The sequence below is a fragment of the Bison bison genome, unplaced genomic scaffold, assembly GCF_000754665.1.
Source record: "Bison bison bison isolate TAMUID 2011002044 unplaced genomic scaffold, Bison_UMD1.0 scf7180017850463, whole genome shotgun sequence".
Lineage (NCBI taxonomy): Eukaryota > Metazoa > Chordata > Mammalia > Artiodactyla > Bovidae > Bison > Bison bison.
In genome coordinates this window covers 88,122-93,889 of record NW_011481036.1, presented here as the reverse complement: position 1 = coordinate 93,889, position 5,768 = coordinate 88,122, and positions in this window count along the sequence as shown.

The window sequence follows — 5,768 nt, the reverse complement described above, 5'->3', positions numbered from 1 at the left end:
TTACCAGCATCAGGGTCTTTTCCAGTGAGTCAGTTCTTCGTATCAGGTGGCCAAAGTATTGGAGTTTCAGCTTCAGCATCAGTCCTTCCAATGAACACCCAGGACTGATTTCCTTTAGGATGGACTGGTTGGATCTCCTTGCAATCCAAAGGACACTCAAGAGTCTTCTCCACCACCACAGTTCAAAAACATCAATTCTTTGGTGTTCAGCTTTCTTCACAGTCCAACTCTCACATCCATACATGACTACTGGAAAAACCATAGCCTCGACTAGACGGACCTTTGTTGGCAAAGTAATGTCTCTGCTTTTTAATATGCTGTCTAGGTTGGTCATAGCTTTTCTTCCAAGGAGTAAGCGTCTTTTAATTTCATGGCTGCAGTCACCATCTGCAGTGATTTTGGAGCCCAAGAAGAGAAAATCTGTCACTGTTTCCATTGTTTCCCCATCTATTTGCTGTAAAGTGATGGGACCGGATTCCATGATCTTAATTTTCTGAATGTTCAGTTTTAAGCCAGCTTTTTCACTCTCCTCTTTTGCTTTCATCAAGAGGCTCTTCAGTTCCTCTTCACTTTCAGCCGTAAGGGTGGTGTCATCTGTGTATCTGAGGATATTGATGTTTCTCCTGACAACCTTGATTCTGGCTTGTGCTTCATTCAGCCTGGCATTTCACATGATGCTCTCTGCATATAAGTTAAATAAGCACGGTGACAATATACAACCTTGACATACTCCTTTCCCAATTTGGAACAAGTCAGTTGTTCAATATTGAGTTCTAACTGTTGCTTATTGACCTGCATACAGATTTCTCAGGAGGCAGGTAAGATACAAATGCAAGAGAGTACAGCAAATAGCCCCCAGCCATCCAGTCCCCTTCTCCACGGGCAAGGTGCATCAGCAGAATAGGTTGCAGTGTCCCACAGTAACAGCAGCCCCAGGTGCTAAAGCAGCAGGGTTTGTTTATATCTGGCATGTCTAATAACGTCTGGGAGGCAGGGAAGTACTTTGCTAGTCTGTGCCCAGGAGGAGACCCTCTGAGTGCTCAGTGATCCCATACTTAGATGCACTGCATCACCACCCTGCCTCTCCTTCCCCCCACCCTCCAATTACCTGTAGACAAAGCCTCCAACATAAAGAATAGATGGACGAACAACCCTTACATGGACCAGATGGGGGCATTTTACCAGTGACCCAACATCAGTGTTTTGAAGGCATTACTCCCTTCCCCTCCCATTAATCTAGAGTCAAACAAATGGACCCAAGCAGGTGAAACCTAGCTGGTGGTGAACATGTCATGGAAGGGGAGGAGTCTTTCTCAACTGCAGATCACACTCTGTCTCCCAGCTAGCCCTTCCCTGCCAGGATGGTTAGGTTTTATGTGTCACCTTGGCCAGGTGACAGTGCCTGGTTGTTGGTTCAAACACAGCCCTGGTATTGCTGTGAAGGTATTCTGTAGACATCTACAGTCAGCTGACTTTGAGTAAAGGAGGTTATCCTAGATCATACGATGGGCCACATGCAATCAGTCGAAGGCCTTAGAGCAAAAAAACTGAGGTTTCCTGGAACAGAATGAATCCTGCCTCAAGACTGCAGCCTAGAAAACCTGCCTGAGTTTCTGAAGTGCCTTACAGACTGAATTTGCCAGCCCCCACAGGAGATGCAGGACACACAGTTTCAATCACCGGGTCAGGGAAGATCCCGTGGAAGAGGGCATGGCAACTCACTCCAGTATTCTTGCCTGGAGAATCCCATGGACAGAGGAGCCTGATGGCCTATAGTCCTTGGGGTCGCAAAGAGTTGAACACAGCTAAAGCGACTGAGCATGCACACTCACACAGGCCAGTTCCTTGACAGAAGTACACACACACACACACACACACACACACACACACACTGGTTCTGTTTCTCTGGAGTACCCTGACTGATACAGAATAAAATCTAATATTTGAGACGCAAACACTTAAATGCACTAGAGAGGAAGGGGTTTTCTTAGTGATAAAACTGGTACTGGAATGCTCTGCACACACGACCCAGAGAGACGAGCAAACTCATGCTTTGATGTAATGAGAGCTGGCAGTTGATAAACAAGCATTTAGATACTCCTGGGGTAGGCTGTCCTAAAGTTCATAAAACCTTGCCTTCGGGGCACCTCCTGAGACAGAAGGAGGGGACAGTTCTGTCTTCACTATGCATATATGTTAATGCACTGGGCGGGAAGAGAGAGGTGTGGAAAATGCTTCCTGGTTATCATAAAAACTGACACTTGGACTGTATTCTGTCACACATCCTGTTATGGGTTGAATTTTGTCCCCTCCTCCCACCAAAAAAAAGTGTTTTAGGTCCTAACCTCCAGGACCTGTGAATATGACCTTGTTTGGAAATAGGGTCTTTGCAGGGAAAATCATTGGGGTGAGCCCTAATCTGTCATGACTGGTGTCCTTATGAAATGGGACATTTTGCCAAGGAGTCGGTGTACAGAGGGAAGACGATGTGTTGAGTGTCAGCACTGCCCGCAATCCCCCAGAAGCTGTCGGGGGGAGGGCACGGGCAGATCCTCCCACCCAGCCTCAGGAGGAGCGGGCCCTGCCGACACCGCCCTCTGAGACCTGCGGCCTCCAGCAGCTCCGGGAGAGAATGCACTTCTGTTTAAGCTGCCCCGAGTGTGGTACTACTATTACCACAGCCTAGGGAAACTAACACAGCGCCCCCCCCACACACACACATTTTAATGATATTCAGTCAAAAAATTTGATGTAAGGAGGTGCAAACAAATAGAATCTGCAAACAAATGCTTAAATGCTGAGTCAGGACACATAGGAAGAAATCAAGGATTTAAAAGCACCTAGCAGTGCAGCCCCTTGCCAGACTCCTGACCACCCATCTGCAAAGACACTTGGATGCTCACCCTGCCTCGGCCACAAAGCAGACTCCCCAGTGACCTGCAAATGTGGAGGTGGGAGCCATCCTTTCCCCACAGTAAACCTAAGGCCGGGGGTCAGGAAAACATCTGTTTATTTAAAAAAAAATACCAAGTGCAGCTTGGCTGGCTGTCCTCACTAAGGAGCTGGGACGAGTCCAGTGTTGGGTGGCGGAGCAGGGTGGGGAGGGGTAAGGAAGCAGGCAGAGCTGCAGAAGGTCTTCTGGTCCAGAATGGATCATCTTCTCTCCATACTGTCCTCCACTGCCCCCTCACTGGAATGGGTGTATGTGTGTGCGTGCACGTACGCACACAAGCCTGTATGATGTACAAGGCAGCAGGGCAGGGGGGAGACTCAGATGGCGAGGTCTCAGCTCTGGAAGCATCAGGGGGGTCTGGCAGGACATGCCCACTTCCTCATCCACCTCAAGACCTCTCCCCACTATGGCTTATTTGAGATAAGAGGTCAAGGCCCCAGGGTCGGGCAGCCTGTGTAGAGTGAGTGATGTGTGGTGGGTGGCAGGGGGCGAGATGCCTGGAATCCAGGCCAGGAAAGAGCGAGTGGAAGGGGAGGGGGCATATAAAAAATGAGAGGCCCCAAACCCTGCAGATGTGGGGGCTGGAGAAGGCTGAGTGCTCCTTGAGGGTAGTGAGTGGAGGGGAGGGGCTCTGGGGGGGCAGGTGCTCAAGCCGGCTCCTTTTGGGGGAAGTCACAGTCTGCCCTAGGGACCCTGGGCGTGTCGAGGCCCTTGGGGGGATTGGGGGAGCCCAGCGGAGCAGCTGCAAGCAGGGGCTGAAACACTGGCCCTGGGGCCCTGGTAGACTGGGGCTAGCCCCTCAGTGTCCTCAGTGTGGTGGGAGCCATGCTGTGTGCTCAGTTGCTCAGGGGTGTCCGACTCTTTGAGACCCCATGGAGTATCGCCCTCCAGGCTCCTCTGTCCATGGGGTTTCCCAGGCAAGAGCACTGGAGGGGGTTGCCGTTTCCTCCTCCAGGGGACCATGGTGGGAGTTGAGGGCCAAGTTTCTGCCCCAGGCTCCCGATGAGAAGGGATGAGCTGAGGTGCCATTATTTGTGGGGAGAGAGGAGAGGAAGGGGGGCGGCTCAGAAGAGGGAGAAGAGGCCCCCCGACCTGGCCCTCGGGGCTGGGAGAGGGGGCGTGTAGCCCTTTAAGAGTGGGGGAATGGCCGCCCCCCAACATGGCTATGTACAAAGAGAATTTGGGGCAAATTGTGCGTTGGGTGTTGGGGACTCCCCAGAGGGTGAAGGGGCAAGGGGAGAGAGTGGTGCTCCTCTGCCATCCCGGGGAGATGCAGAGCACACCCTGCCCTGCAGGTGGTAGGGGCAGTGGCCGCCGCGCTCCAGATGTGCCCTCCCGGGATGAGGCAGCAGCAGACACCACTGAAGGCCCCGGGGAGGTCGGCAGCTATTGGCCCCGCCCTGGGCATCTCCAGGGAGAGTTTGGCCCAAGCCAATGGCGTGCGGCGCTGGGTGCGGCTCCGGTGCCAGGGATGGGACTGGGGCAGTGACATCACCCAAGGACTGGAAGGCCCCCCTCTGGGGATGTTAAGAGGTCTCTGTGTTGACCCTGTCACCGATCAGATGGTTGGGTGAAGGGCAGTTATCCGGAGGGACTGGTGCCCTCACCCAGGGGTGAGGGGGACTGGCCAAGGCCAAGTCTGGGATCGGGTTGAGGCAGGCATCAGCCTGAGTCAGGAGCAAGGCAGTGACATCACCAAGAAGGGCTGGAGTAGGATGATGTCATCAGAGGGAGCCCCACCCCACGCTCTTTTTGAGGGAGGGGGGAAAGAATACATATTGTGCTGGTTCCTCTAAAGGGAACGACTGTAGGTGACCCCACAAGAGAATTGAAATATAGCTGTACTTGGCTATATAGTACTTGGCTCCCAAGGGGATGGATCTTCAAGGTGATGATACATGGTTGACATGGATCCTGATAAATGACATAATTGGGTGTCTGGGATCCTGGGAGATGATGATGTCACAGTTTTGGTGTATCCCAGTTGATGATGGTACCAAGGTTGAAGTGGATCCCGGAAGATGATGATGTTGGATGTCATGGGTCCCGGGACACCATCGACTCTCAGGGATGCTGGGGCCTGGTGGCATCATGGCTGAATTGGCTCCTGGGAGGTGATGACAGCATGGTTAAGGTGGATCCTGGGGCATGAAGACATTGCGGTTGTAGTGGATCCTGGGAGATGATGACAGCACAATTGTGGGGGTCTGTGGGAAACTGGGGCATCATCAGTCCTAGTGGATCCTGGTAGAAGATGTCACCGTTGGCCATACTGGATTCTGGAAGGTGATGACATCACTGGTCATGGTGGGTTCTGGGGGATGATGACATCATCAGCTGTGGTGAATCCTGGGAGATGATGACACCATGTTGGTGGAGAATCATGGATGATGGTGACACCATTGGCTCTAGGCTACCTTAGAAGGTGACACTATAGTTATGATGAATCTTGGATGAGAATGAGACCCTAGCTGTGGTGGATCCTGGGAGATGAACACGCCGTAGATCATAGGGAACCCTGGGAAATGATGTCATCACCAGCCATGGTTACCACGGGACCCCAGGTGCAATGCGGCCATGAGTGGTGGAAGTCTTGTGGTGCCGATGATGTCAGTAGCAGACACACCCCACCCCCCACCCCAACAGGAGGCCAGGACTCTGCAGAGTTGATGATGTCTGTAGTTGTGGCAGAGAGATGTGGGGCCGCCTAAGAGTCCCCAGGACTCTAGGAGCAGTGGAGCAGCCTCCTTGGGAGCAGAAGCCAGTCTGGGAGTGTGTGCTGTCCTCCAGGAGTCACCAGGAGGTGACATCCCTG